A 21431-nucleotide genomic window follows, 5' to 3' on the forward strand; every position below is an offset into this window, starting at 1 on the left:
AATGTTGAACTTCAGTCGCACCGTACGTAGCCGATGGCGCTAGTCGGAGGAGCGGGGGAAGGACGATGACCTAAAGATTTTTAAAAAAAATCAGTTTTAAAGAAATTCGTTTTCAATCGAGATGATTTAAAAGTGCATAGCTCCCAGTGGCCTCCTAATATCGGAAGGAAGAGCGTTCCAGACGGCCGCAGAAGCGCATCTCAAAGGGCGCGATGTGGTCTTTGTTCGATGGTTAGCCACAACCTGCTGCTGCTGCTGCTGCTGCTGCTCCTGCTGCTGCTGCTGCTGCTGCTGCGAGGATGACCGGAGTTTGCGTGATGGTTTATGCGCCTTGTATGTACGTACGTTGAACTTCTTTTGTACCGTACGTAGCCAACCGTGATAATCCCCACACAAACCCCCACCAAACCCCTCAACTCCTTACCCCGACCCACTGCCGCACACAGCCCCAACTCGCCCTCGATCCTCACTAACACGCGTCAGCCCCTTTTCCCGAACGGATCCAAAACTATCGACTTGGGACCCACCAATCCCACGCAGAAGAAATAAACATCTCCGTATTTTAGTATATAATCTGTTATAGCTTTAAGCGAGTGTGTACTATATATATAATGATATCATTATATATAAAGTGTGTGTGTGTGTATATATAAAATTAGAGACGGGGAATACATTCGATCGAGCGATAGCTGACGCAGAGGATTGAGCAGCAGGGAAGTAAAGTTACATTATTTGCAATTTTGCAGAACGATGGTGATTAAATGCATTTTAATATGATGCAAACCAAGCCCTACACACATACAGATATCATACACAAAGATGCCCCCTATACGCTTTAACAGACTGTTGGGTCAGGTGCTGTGAACGAGCACCTTTGAAAGCCGACACGGCACACGAGAGGGTAGATGGCCAACACCACGCCCGGCCGTCTTTGTCTCCCCAGTTGCAGATATTTACACACGCGCACCAGCTACTCATTTGAGACTGAGCCGACCTAGGGGAGACCCAGGGCCGGTTTCGATAATCGTCACTGGCGTTGACCGTGAGCGGGAATCGAACTCGGGTCGCTGGGTTCGTGTCGCAGCTGCACTAGATAACTGCTGCACGATATATGGGAGTGTGTGATCTCATATCATTCACACACACACACAGCTAGTACATATACATACCCAAGTTTTGATTTAAAGCTTTCGTGACTGCAGGGATTCATATTCTTGGTTCTTTCGGTAAAGTCACGTAGAAGGGAAATAAAAAAATAATATTTTTTTATTTTTAATATTTATATAATATACATACCCAGGGTTTCATTCCTCACTCAATATTTTCCCGATCGCTGCTAGGCTGCCACGGGGTGAAGATATTATCGGCGTAAGGCACTACCACTAGAACAAAGGGGATGCTCGTACTCTATGTTAATGCAAACAAACAAAAAAATTCAGCAGACTCGTCATAATACATGTGCTGTGTAGAAGGGCCGTTGTCCGAAACGTCGCGGATTAGATTTTGTTTTTATTTTAAGACCAGCAGCAGTTTCACTAAATATTTGCTATGAACACATTATTTTCTTGACAGTACAATGTAAGGCGAGATCATAAAAAAACGTATAATCAGAGAAGCCTGAACCAGGTGAGTGCCTGAACAGGTGAGTGCCTGAACAGGTGAGGGCCTGAATAAGTGAGAGCATGGACAGGTGATCGCCCTGAGCTGCTGCTTGAAGGTGCAGGATGGTGCTTGGTTACTGCTGCCCCTGCTGCTGATGTGTGTGCAGAAACAGCGGGGTGAGATCCCAAGATCATTCCCGACACGGGAGCGGAGCCTGGGGGGGGGGTAAACTGATTACCACATCGCGAGGCTGCACCACAGTGCACTCGGTGGGAAATCCCTGAACTCGGCCCCGTCGACGGAACGTGGAATTTATGCGTTCATAACAACCGCTCGTTCGCAGCACGTGACGAGCGATGCTGCCAGGGGCCAGTGGAGCGTGGAGACACAGTGACCTCGCTCATTACGCCCAGCGCTGTCACGAGTCACGGGGACTCGAGGTGCCTTTGTGTTGCTGTCCCCAATTATTATCTGACTTGGGACCCATGAGCAACATGTTGCCCGATTGCGTGCGCGCGTCTCTCGTACACAGGGAGGGGTCAATAGGGAGCGGTGGCGCAATGGTTAGCGCACTGCGCTTCGAACCCGGACCGATAACGGTGGCGGATATTGTAACCGGTCGTGGGCCTCCCGTAGGTCAACTCAGCCTTAAATGAGTTCCGGTTGCGGTGTGGTATTAAACACCAGCAGCGGGAGAGACAAAGATGGTGGGGCGTGGTGCTGGCCACCCACCCCCTCGTGTGCCGTGCCGGTCTTCATAGGTGCTCGCTAACAGCACTTGACCCAACGTTTATTGAGGCTATACGGAGGATCTTTGTCGTTGTATGACAGAGCGGTATCACCGCGGTTAGCACACTGCGCTGCGAACCCGACCGATCGGAGTTGGATTTCCCCCCGGCTTGATTGAATTTTTGTCTGACATGGTCATTATGAAACCCCCCCCCCATCGCCCCCCCCCCTTCTCGCTTCACGCTCCCCCTCACGCCGCCTCGCACCCCCTCCCTGCTGAGCTGTAGGTGCCTTTGTGTGTTTGAAACGGCTGAATACAAACGGGACTTGTGTGCATGGCTGTGGTTGCCAGGACGTTGGAAGAGCGAGTTTGAACTTCCCCCGAAAAAAGAAACACCTCTCATCGCTGGGGGGGGGGTGGAACTGAGCTCTGTCGTCGGTGACTCGCCGACTCTGTGTCCAGCAAAAACGAGCCACTCAACAATTCAAACATAATGCATCTCAAAGCTCTGTGCAGAGGCAATGGGGATATTCAATTATACGGGGAGCGGCATTCACGTGTATCTTTATGAGACTAAGAGTCTGTTTGTTTACGTACGGCGCGAAAGAAGTTCAACATACGTACATGTATGTACGTACGTACGCCTGTGAGTCTATATGTGAGGGTTTATATGTGATACTATGGTTGTATATGTGCGTCTGTGGGTCTCTATGTGAGCCTATGGGTTTATATGCGAGTCGATGGGTCTCTATGTGAGCCTATGGGTTTCAATGCGAGTCTATGCGTCTCTATGTGAGCCTATGGGCGCCGTCGAAACAATACAACTAAACGGGCTTGCAGGGAGCCGACATCGCGGATGGCTGGGGGAGAGGTGGAATATGGCGGAGCGGGTCCCTTTTTCTTGGAATTGGTGGAGAACGCGGCGATTCTACCCGCCCTCCTACTCCTCCGCGTGTTTGTAATCATTATCTCGAGGAGGAGGAGGATGGGGATGGATAGACGCAAGGGAATGAGGATTGTGAACTCATCAATGCGACCGCGCGCGCTGCGGTTTGAAGAATTCACGCATTCCTCACGAAGGCCACCTTCAATCGCGTCCCAATGACAAACAGTCCAACTTTCCTTCCAGTCCTCAAACCGACCGCCCCTTTCGCCGACGCTCACCCACAACGCGCAACGGCACGCCGCCGTCTGCTCTGTCCATTACAGTGACTGACTAAGACTCGCCATGCCAAATTCGCAAGCGCATCACCACTTATAAAACAACGAGGGGGGGGGACGACGTGGCTTCCGAGAAATGAATGGGGAGATGGAGCGACTTCAGAGTAAATGTGTGTGGGTGTATGTAAATGTGCGGGGGAGCGGTAGTGTAGAGGTTAGCGCGCTGCGCGACGAACCCGGCGACTCGCGTTCGATTCCCCCGCTCAAGGCGATCATCTGAATCGGTCCTGCGCCACCCCTAGGTCGACTCAGCCTCAAATGAGTACGTGTCGCGGTGTGCAAACAACGCCACCGGGTAGACAAAGGCGGCCGGGCGTGGTGCTGGCCACCCACCCCCTCGTGTGTCGTTCCGGCAGTCGTGGTGCTCGCGAACAGCGTTTGCCCCAACAGTTTGTTGAAGGGGGGGGGGGAGATGGGATCTTCGTCATCGATCACACATCCATTTCCTGACCAGTAAAATGAGCTTTCGGGATCCGCACGAGAGATCGGGCGCATGCAAAGGGATGCAATCGGCTCGCAGGCTGCTTACAGCACAGCGACGAAGACGCGGCTGACTGGCTGCCCTGCGTCAGCTCACAGCCGACTATCGATGTGGTCCTACGCACCGCCGTACGCGCTGTGATAGCGACGCGTGGTCCGTGTGGCCGCAGTGTCAGCCGGAGCAGCCAGAGGAGAGGGGACAAGGGGGGGACGCGCACGAGAGGAACGTCCAACGGCGGAGATGGGAGTGGTCACGTGTGCGTAGGAGCTGCGCTGATTGTTGTTGTTGCTGTTGTTGTTGCTGTTGTTGAATCGTGAAAACCGTCGGAGAGATGACGGCTGCTTGGGTTATGCAGAGCTTCTTCATCCAGCAGTAGATCACTCGCAGCTGTTGGTAATTATGATGATGATGCATTCACATGAGTTCATCGTAGAATCATGTTGTTAATGTACAGGCCATATTAATGGCAATTCGTTAACGAATTCGTTAACGAATTGCCATGTTCTGTTTACGTGACAACCCTTACTAATTGGCTGTGTCGGGTGGTGGCGGGGTTAACGACACATTTATATATTTACGCGATCTAACCCAAAAAAACTGTATTATGGATAATATTGGTCGAGAAAGCCGACGTGTTAAAATGGGAGGTCCTGTTTACGTAATGAATAGGCGAATGTTTAAATTATTTGCTACCCACCAACAACGATACAGGGCAAATCATAACCAACAATAATATTAATCAATAGAGCGCCTGCCATAGCACAAGGTTCAAGGCCACGCAAAGTAAAATGTTGTCAAAACGCTCATAATAATATTAAAATAATGGGGTGGGGATAATTAAACAGTCAAATAATCATAAGATGCCAAATAAAACGCAGAGGCTACGCCGTATAATATATTTTCTATTTTTAAGTTTTGCTGGCTGGAGGGACGGACAGTCACGGCCAAAAAGACGTTAAATTTAAAACATAAATCGTGGCCATCAGCAATTATTTAAAAGTTGCCAAGGGTGACTATTACTATTCATCCGAATTCATCAATTTGAGTGCATAGCCCATATATTGTATATATATATGAATACACACTGATGATATCATAGATTTGTTATAGCGATGATCATCTTTTCTTTTATTAAACGAGACCTGTTTCTGCTCGTAAACGTACAATCACATTCTGAACGTTGGCATGAGCAGACGGATGAAATCCGTGTTTGCCAGTGTGGCAATGCCGCAGCGTTTAGCATAGCCCTATCGTACCTTTGGCGGTATACACCACGTTGTATATACACGTGTTCATATTGTATACGGGATCATTATATCTATATAATTGTTTTATTATCGTTTACATTGTACGGGGTGGAGCGGTGGAGCAGTGGTTGGGTAGTGCATCAGGCTTTGAAACTCCGAGTTCGTTTCCCCGATCACGGCTAAAGTCAGTGGCGAACGATATCCACACCGGGTTCTACATCCAACGCCCCCCCCCCCAACCCCCGCCGTTCCCAACCCCAGCTGTTCCAACGCGCACTGACCAACGTGGTGAAGTATGGTCACGCGACTACCCCATGTGACCGACACGAGGTGGGGAGTCCTACATCCAGCAGTGGATTGGCATTACGCGTTATATGCCACGGTGTATACCCATCCTATTATCGTGACTATCACGCGTGTGCTCAATTTAACGCAAACTCTGCGCGTGTCTCGAGAACGTGAAAAAATATTACCGTGTTCTGAATGATATTCGCAGCGAAACGGAATGAATGCGTTGATTGCATACGTGTTCATCCCGATGTGGATTAGCGCGGTAAAAGGTGCGCCGATTAGTATTCAAGAAGGGCCGTTCACCGAAACGTCGCCGAGTATTTACTTTTTCCTTGAAAACACCGTTGAGTCTGTTCGCTTTTTAGTGGCATCAGCGTCATGCTCTTCAGCGAGGCCACAGCGTATACCGGCGCGTGGGATCGCGTCTCTCCGAGGCGAGATGAAGCATGTTGGATTCGTCACCATTTCACTGTCGAATATATTCCCCGCGTCGTCTTTACGACGGTGGATGAGTCTCAAGGCACCGCGTGAAGAGGAGGGAGGAGCAGGAGGAGGGCATTATCGGTCAGAGTTCTGACCGCGATGGCGTGCGCTGGCCAGCTGGAGTCAATCGGTGGAGTCGTTGCGAACGTGGCGACTCGTGTCGGGTGGTCAAGAGTTTCCAACACGAATATTGGCGTCACACCGACATCCGCCAAGCCTCCACAGAAGCTCCATAACATCGATGTATATACACACACATACACATATAAAATGTTGCAGATTCCACCTTGCCACATTATATTCGTGTGTTCATTACTACGCGTATATATATCTTACTCGTGACCCAGAATATTCTCTTTGTCAAACCACGACACGCCAATATTTGTTTCTGCTGCTGCTGCGTTGGCAGTGGTGCACAATAATAGTTTAACCATAACACACACACAAAACTCAACATGTTCCGTATCGACTATCCTGGCCTTAAAATGTAAATAATATCCATATGTAATCGGCGACAATTGTATAAGTCACGAAGAAGGGACATCGTCCGAAACGTCCCCGATTAAAAAAATATTTATGTTCATTTTAAGGCCACAGTGTTGTTGAGAGTACGTTAAAGCGATCGAGCGGACGGAGTCGTGGCTCTCACCAAACCACATGGGCTCAGTTTAGTTCGTTGCGTTTAACCCCGGGGTGGGATCTCAAGAGGGCCGGGATACGTCTCATTTGTGTGAGTGACCTGGGGCCATGAGTGTTGCGAGTCGAGGGGGTGAAGGTTGTGGCTGTGTGTGTGTGTAGCGTCGTGGTTAGCGCGCTGCGCTGTGAACCCGCCCACCCGAGTTCGATTCCCGCTCACGGCCAACAACAGTGACGATTATTTGAACCTGTCGCGATGTCTAAACATCGCGACTCGGGAGACAAAGGCGGTCGGACGTGTTGCTGGCCACTCACTTCCTCGTGTACCGTTCCGGTCTTCATAGGTGCTCGCTAGCAGCACTTGCCCCAACAGCCGGTTAAGGCTATACGGTGGATCTTTGTACTTGTGATCTGTGAACTTCTTACGCGCCGTTCGTAGCCAGCCGTGCTAATCGGAAGTGCGGGGGGAAGACAAAAAACTGAACACGAAAAGTCGTTCAAAAGAAATTCGTTTTCAACTCATTTCTTCAGAGTGGTGAGACCGATACGGCTGATGAGCACCGGAATGGTAAAACCGGATCATAGAACTCCCCCGTGTAGGCTAACAGGAGGTTGGTCCGAACGCATACGATATTTTACGCATGTAACATTAACATTTGTGGTGGTATCTCCATCACGACGGTTCGCGTATTAATCGCCGGGAATCCAAGCCAGGTTCGTGGGTTTGTGTGTGCATCCATCTACGTGTGTGCATCCAATGCGCTGACCATTGCCGCAAGCCTTCTTTTTGACTTTTACGGTGACCCACACGGAGCCAGAATCAACACGCGGCTCAATCCCCGGCAATCAGTCACCGGGCATCAAAAGCACCTTTCGCTGGCGTCGTTAATGATGGGGCAGAAGAGAGGGCGACCCGGCCCGCTCTGACCCGCGCGCCAGGCCGAGCCGAGAGCCTCCCGGGGCGCTGACAACCTGCGGTGGAAGGGGAGAGCGCCCTTTTGTTTGTGGAGTATCGCCCCCCCCCCTACTCCCACCTCCTCCCCCCCTCTTTGTGTGTTGGCGCGGTGATTTGCGAACGTTTTCTTAGGGCTGATGTCACCCTCCCTCCCTCACTGTCCAATCCTCACTCTCATCCTCCGTCTCCCCCCCACCCCACTTGTTCCCTCTATTCCTCACTCTCTCCCTCCCATCATCACTCACTCCCTTTCCCGTAATCCCTCCCATCCTCTCTCACTTTCTCCATCCTCTCTCACCCTCCCTCCCTCCCACCTCCCTCCCACCTCCAACCTCTCATCCTCCCCACCTCCCACCCACCCTCGAAGTAACCCCGGCCGGGTGGAGGAGCAGCGAACCGGAGCGCGCGTTCCACATGACAGGCCCCGCGTTACACATTCACAGACAAAGTTCCCCCGTGTAGCCTTAACAGACTGTAGGGGCAAGTGCTGTTAGCGAGTAGCGCCTATGAAGGCCGGCACGAAACGCGAGGGGGTTGGGTAGCCAGCACCACACTCGGGTCTCATTTGTCTCCCCAATGCTGATGTGTGCACACCACACCAGACACAAATTTAAGGCTGAGTTGATCGCGTGGAGGCCCAGGAACGGTTCAGATAATCGCCACTGCTGTTGGCCATGAGCGGGGATCGAACTCGGGTCGCCGGGTTCATTGCAAAGTGCGCCAACCACTGCGCCACCGCTCCATCTCTAAAACACACGGGCACACAAACACTCGCACGGACAGAAGCTCAATAAATGACTCTCCCTTAAGTAATGTGCTGCGCGGAAGACTGTACATGTAGGCTAGGCTAAACAAAATAGTAAAAATATGCGTATATAAATAATTATTACTATCCTAACCTTGATGGAGCAAAGGGGCGGCCCTTCTCAGCCCGTGTGGCTCTGCGTGCACGCTTGGCAGATTCGCGTCTCGTCCTGTATCGCTCATCTCGACAAATACAAAAACCTCGCCGCTCGTGGCAATTTCCATAGAAGTTTCCACAGATTTCCACCGGCATATTTCACGAATGTGAACGGAATTTTCCACAAATTCCTACGGAGAATGTTAAAAAAAATTTTTACCGGAATGTTCCACGGATTTGTATGGAATTTCCCACAATTTTTGACGAAATTCTCCACAAATTTCCAGGGAATTTTCTCACAAAAACAAATGTAAATTTCTCATGAATGTCCACTGAATGTAAACAAATTTCCACAGAATTTTCCGCAAATGTTTAACGAATTATACCCACCACCATTCAGCGGGGGTTCAACAATTGGAGCATTCGTGCAGAGATGTGTTCGGTACGAAAGTCCAGTCGGCAAAGCAGTTGGTGGATCACGTAGAGATGTGTAAACATCATATAGCGCCGCTACATCGTCTCGCTCACGCCGCTGTTTGTGGAAGGGCTTTCACTCGAGGGAGCTCGAGAGAGGGCCTTCGTAAGTGGGGTGTGGCCAGACGTCCTGGCAGAGATGGCATTTTGCGGCCCTACCAACTCTATAGGCCACCACACGCGACCTATCGATGGTCAGAGTGGAATATTTGAGGACTGCGCGTGTCTTTGTGTAATGGTGTAGTACTGCCCACACCATTCACAACAGACAAGGACGATTGGCCACGTAAGGTGGTTAACACCAATCCCGGCCGCCTTTGTTAGCGAGCAACTAAGAAGGCCAGAACACGCGCACACACCAAATATCCCCCTTGTAGCCTTAACCGACTGTTGGAGCAAGTGCTGCTGGTCACACACACACGCACACTCTTACACCCTACAAAAGACAAAGATCCCCCGTCTAGCCTAACAGACTTTTGAGGCAAGTGCTGTTAGTGAGCACCTATGAAGGCCGCCTTTGTCTCCCTAGTGGCGATGCTCACACATCACACCAGGTACTCATTTGAGGCCGAGCCGACCTAGGGGAGGCCCAGGATCGGTTCAAATCATCGTTACTGGGCATTGGCCGTGAGCGGAAACCGAACTCGGGTCGCCAGGTTCGTAGCGCAGCGCGCTAACCGCTACACCACCGCTCCCCACGACACACACCCTATTAACACGCGCACACACACACGTGTACTTCAACGTGTTCATCCGCGCTTGTCTGGTGCGCGCTTTGTAAAACTCTTTATACCCTCCCCCCCCCCTCGGCCAAACAGCAATCACCTCCCCCCCAGACCCGCCACTCACTCGCCAGGCGAGCCCCTTCTTCTATGCCCCTTGAAATGTTTGCTCGGTGGGACGCGACTCAGAGCGACGGCGCGCATCGAGGGAGTTCGCGCGGCGCTTCTGGCGGGGTCCTGAGAAAGTTTGGCAGCAGCAGCAGAATAATAATAAAGAAAAACCCTCGAGGGAGACTGCAAAGAGGGAAGACGGAGAGAGAGAGAGAGAGGGTGAGAGAGAGAGAGAGGGGGTGGAGAGAGGTGAGTCGCGGTCCTTAGAGAGGTCCAACACGGCTCTCCCCCGGCGCGCTCGTCTGCCTACTCTCTCCTGCTCAAGGGAGTATGTGCACGTGCATAGCTATAGACACACGCGTACCTCGATATACACACGCGCGCATGACTATACACGCGTGCATGGATACACACACGTACATGGATGCACACACGTACATGGATACACACGCGTACCTGGATATACACACACGCACATGGATATACACGCGTACATGGATACACACACGTGCATGGATACACACGCGTACATGGATACACACGCGCGCATGACTATACACGCGTGCATGGATACACACACGTGCATGGATACACACACGTACATGGATACACACACGTACATGGATACACACGCGTACCTGGATATACACACACGCACATGGATATACACGCGTACATGGATACACACACGTGCATGGATACACACGCGTACATGGATACACACGCGTGCATGGATACACACACGTACATGGATACACACACGTGCATGGATACACACACGTACATGGATACACACACGTACATGGATACACACGCGTACATGGATACACACACGTGCATGGATACACACACGTACATGGATACACACACGTACATGGATACACACACGTACCTGGATATACACACACGCACATGGATATACACGCGTGCATGGATACGCACACGTACATGGAGTCACACACGTGCATGGATACACACACGTACATAGAATCCCCTCCCCTCTATATTATAAAGCACACCTTTTAGTCCGCCGTTTCGCATGTACGGTGCGAAAGAAGTTCAACATACATATCAGTTACACGGAGAATCCCGTGTAGCCAGTTGCCCAGCTCGTGTCGGTGGCAACGGCCCGCAGCAGCCACTACCAATCGAGTTGGCGTGGAGAGGAGTCCAGGCAGCAGCCAGCCAGTCAACTCAATGCATCGATGTAATTATTTGTAATAGCAGTATGGTTGTTCTACTCTAAAAACCTACTACTCTATTTTGCCCCTGGTAAAGGAGGTCTCATAGTGTAAATGCTTACCCCGAGCTCTCAATACCCTGATAGTGCGCTGTCTTTGAGTTGTACGCCTTTTGGCGTCATCTGGTCCAACACCAATGGAGACTAGGCTCTAAGAAAAGCTGTCTCGGGTGTGGACCAATCAGCTTCAAGGACAGTGCATACATTATCATCATCAGAGTTGTTTATTTTTGTTTGCATTTTGACTGCTTGTGTTGTGGTTATTGCAAACATGACGCCTTGTATAAAGGTGTCAGTTTTTGTACCAGTTGAAAGGGTAAAAACCTATTACTACAGTATGGTTGTTGTTATTATTATTACGATTATTAAGTGTCATTTCCTGCTTGTAACGCGAGCGAAGTACGTTCGTTAGCGCGTGCCCCGTATCGTGTGACTGGACGGCGGCTTGTTGGAAGGAGGCCCTCATCCAGCAGTGGATTGACCAAGGTCTATGACGACGACGACGACGTTGTATGTTCGTTGAACTTCTTTCGGTCACCTTACGTGGCCAACCGTGTTCACCGGAGGTGCGCGTAAATGACAACAAACCAAACACGCGCAGAGACACACACACACGGAAGCAGTTCTTTGGCCGTATAGATGGTGGCGATGATGACGACGACGACGACGTTGAATCCGTGTGATGTTGTCACCCAAGAACCACGAGCACGTGGGGGGGAGGGGACTTTATTTGGGGGGGGGGAGGGAGCACAGCGTCTGTAAACCCAACCGCGTGCGAACATCGCGACGCGATTTGTCGATGTCGATTGCTGCAAGAGCAACGCGTCTGCTTTCTGTGCCCATCACGATGATGTACAGCTGAGGATTTCATTACATGCTGGGGAAGGGGGGGAACGGGAGGGCGCTTGTTTGATTACTCAAGTTGATGATGTTGCCGTATTTCTGCCAATGAAAATATGTACGAGTCTATTTATTGTTGCGGGGGGCGGGGCAGAGGGGAGGGGGGGGGTCACGCGTGTCTCGTTCGACGTGCCGCGCGTGAAACACGAAGAGTCGTTCACGCGGCCCGCTGGGGATGCCGCTCGCGCTAGGATGTTCACCTCGCGGCACTCCGTTGCAAAACGACGTTCACTCGGTGTGTCTGTGTGTGTGTGTGCGTCCTTGCACATGGCCTGGCACAAGCGTCGTGGTGACGTCACCGCCACTTAGTGGCGAATGGCGGTTGTTGTTGTCCTTGCACATTGAAACATTAAGGGACACATGTTCACTTCATCAAGTTGCCCTTCATCGTCGTGGTCTTTGGTGGACCTCCAACAGGGAGACGGAGCTTGCTGCAGGAGTATCAATTACATCGTGTGATCGCGAGACGTGGTGGTGGCGGCTGACCGATGCCTTCATCCAGCAGTGGATTGACCGTGGCTGATGATGATGATGAAGTGCTCTTATAAACACCTCTTGAACTCCTCATCTTGGTTCTTTCGGTAAAGTTACGTAGAAGGGAAATAATAAAATAATGCAAATAAACCATTATAAATTAATTATTAATAAGGGAAATTATAACATAATAAAAATACTACGTAATGAAATAATTATTAAAAATAAAACATCATTAAATCATTATTAATATTTTATTATGTTTTATTTTTATTATTTCCCTTCTACGTGACTTTACCGAAAGAACCAAGAAGATGAATCCCTGCAGTCACGAAAGCTTTTAAATCGAAACCATCTCAGTATTGTTGATCATTTGCAGCTTGTGTTACAGGATGCAGACTATTTGCTAACGATTATGTAATTGATATCTGTGTGTATGTACACTCATGGAGAGCGGTGGCGTGGTGGTTAGCGGATGTCGCTACGAATCCGGCGACCCGGGTTCTATCCCTGCTCACGCTCACTAACAGCGGCGAATTGTTGAACCGGCCGCTTCCCCTATGTCGACTCAGCCTTAAATGAGTCCCTGGTGCGATGGGTAAAAACAACATCAGCACTGGGGAGACAAAGGTGGCCGGGCGTGGTGCTGGCCACCCACTCTCTCGTGTGTCTTGCCGGTCCTCATAGGTGCTCGCTAACAGCACTTGCACCAACAGTCTGTTAAAAGCAACACGGGTGAGAACATTGTCTTTGTATTTAAATGCTTAAATATACGTTATTGTCATGTTCTGAAAATTCGCAACGTAAAAAAAACGAAGCATTCGTTTCATATTCAGGACTCCGCCCCCCCCCACCCCACCAGGCGTTAATTTAATTCAAACGTAGGCGAATTGATTCGAAGTGATTGTCTACGATCAGTTCGTGATACGCACAGCGATCATTGTAAGGCATCTCACGTGATGTACAATTAATAATGGCCGTGTAAAAATATGCACGTGTGGCACAGACAGACGGAGATGAGCAGGCACACGCGGAGACACACTTTGCTTATTTTAAAATCCAGAGACACCCGCAAACGGAAAACGAACACACAAATAAAGCAATATACACGGACAAAGATCCCCCGTATAGCCTTGATAGATTGTTGGGCGAAGTGTTGTTACACACGCCTGTATACATTCACAAATACTAAAGTATACAACGCACAAACACGAGTGCACAAAAAATAGACAATTTACAGGACACAAAGATCACCGGCTCGCGAGCACCTATGAAGGCCGACACGGAAAATACCAGGACACAAAAACAATATACAGCACACCAGTACACACACACGCACACACCACTACACAAATTATTCTGAAGTTCACAAAAAATATGAGTACACACACAAATCACAACATTCCAAACAGCACACTAACACGCAGCCACCACAGCATACACACACACAAAACAGAAACGCGCACACAGTTACAAACAGCACACTAACACAGCACAACAACAACACCACAACAACACACCACAACAGCGCACGAAGACAACAACATTCACAGAGAACCACAGACACACATAGACTCAGCGACGTGCACACGACGAGAACGCGTGCTGCTCATGTGACTCAATCACCACGGGTCGCCGTCGCACGAAATATAAACATTAGCCTCGTCGTGGAAAATATAAATAACAACACATTAATTCGCAACGTGTCTCTTTGACATTGCTACGTGTGCTCTATCCGTCTCGACACACAAATGATGATGTCAACAGTCGCACGGCGTTCATGGGAGTGCGTAATTTACAGTCAGCATGGAATCAATGCATTGCTTTTTTGTACAAACCGCATCGGGTATTTCCGTGCAGATACATTGTTGTTGTGTGTGATTTGTTTTATTTTTGTGTGTGTACTGGTGTGTTTGAGCGTTGTTGTATCCGTGTGTGTACTGGTGTCTTTGTATGTGTGTGTACTGGTGTGTATGTGTGTGTGTGCACTGGTGTGTATGTGTGTGTGTGTGCTGGTGTGTGTGTGTGTGTATGTACTGGTGTGTATGTGTGTGTGCACTGGTGTGTATGTGTGTGTGTGCTGGTGTGTATGTATATATGTGTGTACTGGCGTGTATGTGTGTGTGTACTGGTGTGTAAGTGTGTGTGTACTGGTGTGTATGTGTGTGTGTGTGCACTGGTGTGTATGTGTGTGTGTGCTGGTGTGTATGTGTATGTATGTACTGGTGTGTATGTGTGTGTGCACTGGTGTGTATGTGTGTGTGTGCTGGTGTGTGTGTGTGTGTGTGTGCTGGTGTGTATGTGTATGTATGTACTGGTATGTATGTGTGTGTGTACTGGTGTGTATGTGTGTGTGTGCTGGTGTGTGTGTGTGTACTGGGGTGTATGTGTGTATGTGTGTACTGATATGTATGTGTGTGTGTGTACTGGTGTGTATGTGTGTGTGTGCACTGGTGTGTATGTATGTGTGTGTGCACTGGTATGTGTGTGTGTGTGCACTGGGGTGTGTGTGTGTGTGTACTGATGTGTATGTGTGTGTGCACTGGGGTGTATGTGTGTATGTGTGTACTGATGTGTGTATGTGTGTGTGTGCACTGGTGTGTTTGTGTGTGTGTGTGCACTGATATGTGTGTGTGTGCACTGGTGTGTATGTGTGTGTGCGCACTGGTATGTGTGTGTGTGTGTGCACTGGGGTGTATGTGTGTATGTGTGTACTGATGTGTGTGTGCACTGGTGTGTGTGTGTGTGTATGTGTGTACTGATGTGTATGTGTGTACTGATGTGTATGTGGGGGGGGGGGGGGCAGCGGTAGTGTAGCGCTACGCTGCGCTACAAAACCCCGGCCACCCGAGTTCGATTCCCGCTCACGGTCAACACCAGTGACGATTATCTGAACCGGTCCTATGCCTCCCCTAGGTCGACTCAGCCTCAAATGAGTACCTGGTGCGGTGTGTAAAATACATCGCCACTAGGGAGACAAAGGCGGCCGAGTGTGGTGCCGTGCCGGCCTTCATAGGTGCTCGCTTTCAGCACTTGCTCCAACATTCTGTTAAGGCTATACGGGGAATCTTTGTCTTTGTACGCGTGCCGTTAGTGAGCACCTATGAAGACCGGCACGGCGTGGGTAGGCAACACCACGCCTGGCCACCTTTGTCTCCGTAATGCCAATGTTTGCACACCGAATTATAGACGCTATATATTTAAAAAAAAATCCCGATTAAATTGACACATTGTGTGTGTATTTTATATATATATTCCGTTTAATGTGCACGCGCAGTTGTTTCTATCTCGCACGTGTAGCCGTGATATTTAAAGGTCTTCGTGTTCTTGTTATTTGTTTTTGCATTCGTTTGCATAGCTCCGTGGAGGCAGGCGCGTCAGAGGCAGACGCGGGGAACGGTGACCCGAGTTCGACTCCCGAACCCCGAATGCTCCCCCCCCCCCCCACCTTTGCTCACTGCTCTTGGCGTCGTATTTATGAACGTGCCGTGGACGGTGCTGATCGTGATCGAGTGAGCTGCGAGAGATCTGAACCAACGTTCCCGAACAACAACGTCCATTGTTGAGCCACCGGCAAACGACGCAGGCCATGAGTGTGACGGTAGAGCCGAGAGAAAGCGGCGGAGAGCCAATCCACTTGTTACAACAGTACACAATACCGCGTATATAAGTACTGTATATATAAACATACGCTGCATCTAAAGTACAGATAACATATTATAATGTTGACTTGAGATAACCTTAACGCGCTTGATCGATTTCACAAAATGCCAATATTATCACACGTCAATTACTTTAATTCGCGTGGCATCTGTCGAAAAACGAAGATGTCGCTTTTTAAAAAAAATACATCTTGTAATACAAACCCAGTCATCTATTACGAATTCCCTCCACCGTCACCATGATCATTGGCCACCGTTGATCCACTGCTGGATGAAGGCCAGCTTAACCAATCCGCTGCCTGCTTTCACAATTTTTACAATTGCGACGTTTCCCGCTACAACATGTCACGGCGGCGTGAATTTGTCAAATGAAACACAATTACTGAAGCCGGAATGAATGTTTATAACGATTTGATTTAAAAAAAATAATCATCAAAACAAGTCGCAGCAGTAAGAGTCATGATCGATCCAATGTTGGGTGATGGACTCAACAAGCCGTCAATGTGATGATGATGATGATAATGATAATAAAGTAAAATAATAATTCCAGCCATGATAAAGCCACTGCCGGTTGAAGGCATCAACATGCACTCAATGTGATGATGATGATGATGATAATAAAGTAAAATAATAATTTCAGCCATGATAAAGCCACTGCCGGTTGAAGGCATCAACATGCACTCAATGTGATGATGATGATGATGATAATAAAGTAAAATAATAATTCCAGCCATGATAAAGCCACTGCCGGTTGAAGGCATCAACATGCACTCAATGTGATGATGATGATAATAAAGTAAAATAATAATTTCAGCCATGATTTGTCCACTGCCGTATGAAGGCATCAACATGCAGTCAATGTGGAAATAATAATCGTACTAACATCATAATTACAGCCATGATCAATACACCGCTGGACGAAAACCTCCCCACGCTGGCTGAGTCATAAGGGTTGATTGTTCAAAATGCACACAAGTCATATGACTATTATTATGATTATGATGATATTATTATTATTGAGTTAAGGTATGTAAAGTGAGCTTTTGCAATGGGGAATTGCTTTTCCCCAAACTCGGCGCCAGCAGACAAAAGGCCGCGTGTGTTATTGTTCTACAGAGCGAACAACCCCCCCCCCCAACCTCCCCCCATTATGAGACGTTTTAACATTGCAGCAATTTCATTTTCTGAACCAGCAATGGATATTGTTACGAAGCGATTGAGTGCGTGCATACGTAGAGGAGCGGTGGCGCAGTGGTTAGCGCACAGCACCGCGAACCCGGGCGATCCGGATTCGATGGCAACGGCGAAATGTTTGATCCGGTCCTGGGCCTCCCCCTAGGTCGACTCAGCCTCAAACGAGTGCCTAGTGCGTAAACAACGGCGGCCGGTGATGGTGTGGCCTCCCCTCGCCCTCCCCCCCACGTGTGCCACAGTGCCGGCCTTCATCGGTGCTGCTACTCGCTAACAGCACTTGACCCCAACAGTCTGTTAACGCTATAGGGGAGGTTGCTGGGGCGGGGGAGACTTTGTCTTTGTTGCGTGAGTCTTTATATCCAAAGGCATTCAGAGGCTCTGCCGAATTTTAAAAGCCAACGAAATCGCTCGCGTGTTTACGTGGCATATACAATGCGGGCGAACGTGAGGGCACTTTCATAATGTTAGGGGTGCATTTGTTCGCGGAGGGAAATCATGTTTTGAGAGTCACGTGGGAGGTTTGAGCAGGCTTCTTGCGGTGCCTTTATGCAACAAAATCAACAGCAGCAGCAACAGCAGCAACAGCAGCAGCAACAGCAGCAGCAGCAGCAACAGCAGCAACAGCAGCAGCAGCAACAGCAGCAACAGCAGCAGCAGCAGCAATAGCAGCAACAGCAGTAACAACAACCTTTAATTACACTATGTAACACAATTTTTGCTCCTGGGTAGTAAGTGTTATTTCGCAATTGCTTATGCCTCAAAAGAACAGAAAATGGTTATTATTCCCCACAAACTTTGCTTTTGTGACCAGGACAGTGATATTTTGGAATTTACCTATTTTCAATTAGATAACGGGCGAATTTGTGTTTTTTCTTTCACATAAAAAAACAACATATGAATCAAAATTAACATGTATTTATACTAAAGTACTACAAAAATTACTGCAAAATATTTAGAAGTGAGTCGTTTTTCGAGATTATTCCTCCCCACAGAGAACTCGGTCCGCTGTGGCCAGTCCCGCCTGTGGTTGTGCCCCTTGGTGTCTAAATCTTTTGTAGTCATTTTTGCATTACTTTAGTATAAATACATGTTAATATGTTGCTTTTTTCTTACTTTATGTGAACGAAAAGACACAGATTCACCCGTTACCTCATTGAAAATAGGTAAATTTTAAAATGTCACTGTCCTGGTCACAAAATCAAAGTTTTCGGGGAATAATAGCCATTTTCAGCAGCAAGTCAGACAGCGAGGAAGACGTAGATCCAGATGACAATTTCAGAGGTGGAGCTGAGGAGAGAAACCCATACTACCCCAACCAGAAAGACCTCAACGACTTGATCAGAGATTTTGATCTCACCAAGTCCAATGCCGAGCTTTTGACGTCTCGGCTCAAGCAGTGGAACTTGTTGGATAAAAGTGTGCAAGTCGCAGATCAGAGGAAGCGTCACCAACTTTTTTGCAGCTTCTTCACCCGTCAAGATGGGCGCTGCTTCTGCCACAATGTGACCAGTCTGTTCGAGGCAATCGGAATCGCCTGTAACCAGAATTAGTGGCGCCCCTTCATTGACAGCTCACCCAGGAGCCCCAAAGCCATGCTGCTCCATAATGGTAACAAGTACCCGTCTCTTCCCCTGGCTCACTCGGTGCACCTCACAGAGGATTACAACAGCATCAAGACCTTTCTGGACGCCTTGAATGATGAGTATGGATGGGGGGTCATCAGAGACTTCAAAATGGTGGCATTCCTAATGGGTCTCCAAGGCGGTTTTACCTAGTTTCCCTGCTATCTTTGCCTTTGGGACAGTAGGGATACCAAGGCGCACTGCCACAGGCGGGACTGGCAACAGCAGACCGAGTTCTATGTGGGGAGGAACAACGTCAAGTGGGAGCCACTGGTGGACCCCCGGAAGGTGCTGATGACACCACTGCACATCAAATTGGGCCTTATGAAACAATTTGTCAGAGCTGTAGATAAGGAGTCGGCAGCCTTCAAGTACCTTCAAGACTTTTTCCCTAAGCTGTCTCAGGCAAAGGTCAAAGCCGGTGTCTTCGTCGGACCACAGATAAAGAAGATCCTGGTGTGCAATGAATTCCCCAAGAAGCTCACTAGTAAGGAGAAAGTGGCTTGGAACAGCTTTGTCGCAGTGGTTCGTGGCTTCCTGGGCAATCACAAGGTCGAAAACTACGTGGAGCTGGTTGAGACTGGTGAAGAACTACGGCACAATGGGCTGTAGGATGTCCCTCAAAGTCCATATCCTTGATGCTCATCTTGATAGATTCAAGGAGAACATGGGAGCGTACTCGAAGGAGCAAAGCGAGCGCTTCCACCAGGACATACTGGACTTTGAACGCCGCTACCGAGAACATGATGGGAGACTACATTTGGGGGCTGATTCGGGAAAGTGATTTAGAGTATAATCGTAAATCTCGAAAAACTACTCACTTATTCATCTTTTGTAGTCATTTTTTGTATTACTTTAGTATAAATACATGTTAATTTTGATTAATATGTTGTTTTTTTTATAATTTTATGTGAACGAAAATACACAAATTCGCCAGTTTTCTCATTGAAAACAGGTAAATTTCAAAATAGCACTGTCTTTGTTACAAAAGCAAAGTTTGTGGGGAATAATAGCCATTTTCTATACTTTTTAGGCATAAGCAATTACGAAATAACAATAACCAGGAATACATATTGTGTTGTTACATAGTGTAATCATTCAATAATAATAATAATAATCATCATCATCATGCTCCAGTTTCCTCCCAACACATATCAAAACACTTACAATATGTTTGTTTAAATGAAGGTTATTTAATAGTAAGTGTATTTTTTACAAGGATAATCCCGTCTCGTTTGCAAGGATGTCCAGGGTGTCAAGTCACACGTACATTGCGCACAAAGACAAAGACCACCCGTCTCGCATTATCAGACTGTTGGGGCAAGTGCTGTTCGCGAGTATGAAGGCCGGCACGGCACACGAGGGGGTTGGGTAGCCAGCACCAAGTGCCTATAGCAGAGACTGAGAAGAAGCTGCTGCTGAATTAACAGGCAATTAAATGTTGTACGAATTGTAGTCCTGATTGTGCAAATCGACGCCATGTCACAAGATGAACAAGATTCCATTCATAGAGAACGGTCCGTGGAAGCGGATATCACAGCGCCATATATACATGTGTGTGTGTGTCTAATCAAGTTGACCTCTGCTCCACTCAACCTTGGCCGACCTTGCCATGTTTTGCTGGGTTCCCTACTGCCACAGAGCACCAATGTTCGTGGGCAAGAGGCTCAGAGCCCAAGGTCTAATTCAGCCGCGGCTCAATTGTGAACTACGGGACGCGCGCGCGAGTTTACCGAGCGACTGAATGCCACGGGGTTTTTTTTTGCCCACGGAGTGAACCGATTTCTAAAAGGAACGACGCCGGTCGCCATCCTCTTGTCCACCGCGAGGTCATCTGGGCAGCCCTTGCACCGGGGTCAGCGGTAATTTAATCACTTGTGGAGCCGTCCGCCACCCAATCTTCCACCCCCCTTCTGCCCCCCCCTCCTCCCCCCACTTGGGGGTGGGGGGAGGAGGGGGGGTCACTCGCTGCCCCCACAGCTCTAGGGAGAGAGGGGGGCGGGGAGGTTGCTGCTGGGAGCCGGAGCTTCGCACGCAAACCCGAGAGCCCCGGTCACGCGAGACGCGGGGCATCACAAACAACAAGCGGCTGACCGCTCCCCGCCCCGTGGCACACAGGCAACACGTGCACACGTACACGCGTACACACGTACATGCATACATACCTACACACCTACACGGGCAATGACTCTCCCCCCCCACCGCTCACCTCCGTCCCCATAGCCTCACCTGAACAGAATGTTTGGACAAGTGCTGTTAGCGAGCACCTATTAAGTAAAGCTGCCACGGCGCGCGAGGGAATGGGTGGTCAGCACCACGCCCAGGTCGATTTCGTCACCGGAATGCTGACATTCACGCATCGAAACGGACAATCGCTTTAAGGCTGAGTCGTCCTAGGGGAGGCCCAGGATAGGTTCGTAGATTCGCCCCTGTGAGCGTGAATCGAACTCGGGTCACCGGGTTTGGTAACGCAGCGCGCTAACCA

The 21431-nt window shown here is 49.1% G+C and overlaps 1 pseudogene across 1 annotated transcript in view; it reads left to right on the forward strand.

Annotated features, from left to right (window-relative positions):
• The first annotated feature begins 10101 nt into the window (after window positions 1-10101).
• LOC144943178 (cytochrome P450 1B1 pseudogene) overlaps window positions 10102-21431 on the forward strand; it is a 28333-nt pseudogene continuing 17003 nt past the window's right edge. The window contains exon 1 of the transcript XR_013639468.1: window positions 10102-10182. The product of XR_013639468.1 is annotated as a cytochrome P450 1B1 pseudogene, transcript variant X2 (transcript). The remainder of the gene's footprint in view (window positions 10183-21431) is intronic.

The sequence above is a fragment of the Lampetra fluviatilis genome, chromosome 30 (assembly GCF_964198595.1).
Source record: "Lampetra fluviatilis chromosome 30, kcLamFluv1.1, whole genome shotgun sequence".
NCBI classification, from domain to species: domain Eukaryota; kingdom Metazoa; phylum Chordata; class Hyperoartia; order Petromyzontiformes; family Petromyzontidae; genus Lampetra; species Lampetra fluviatilis.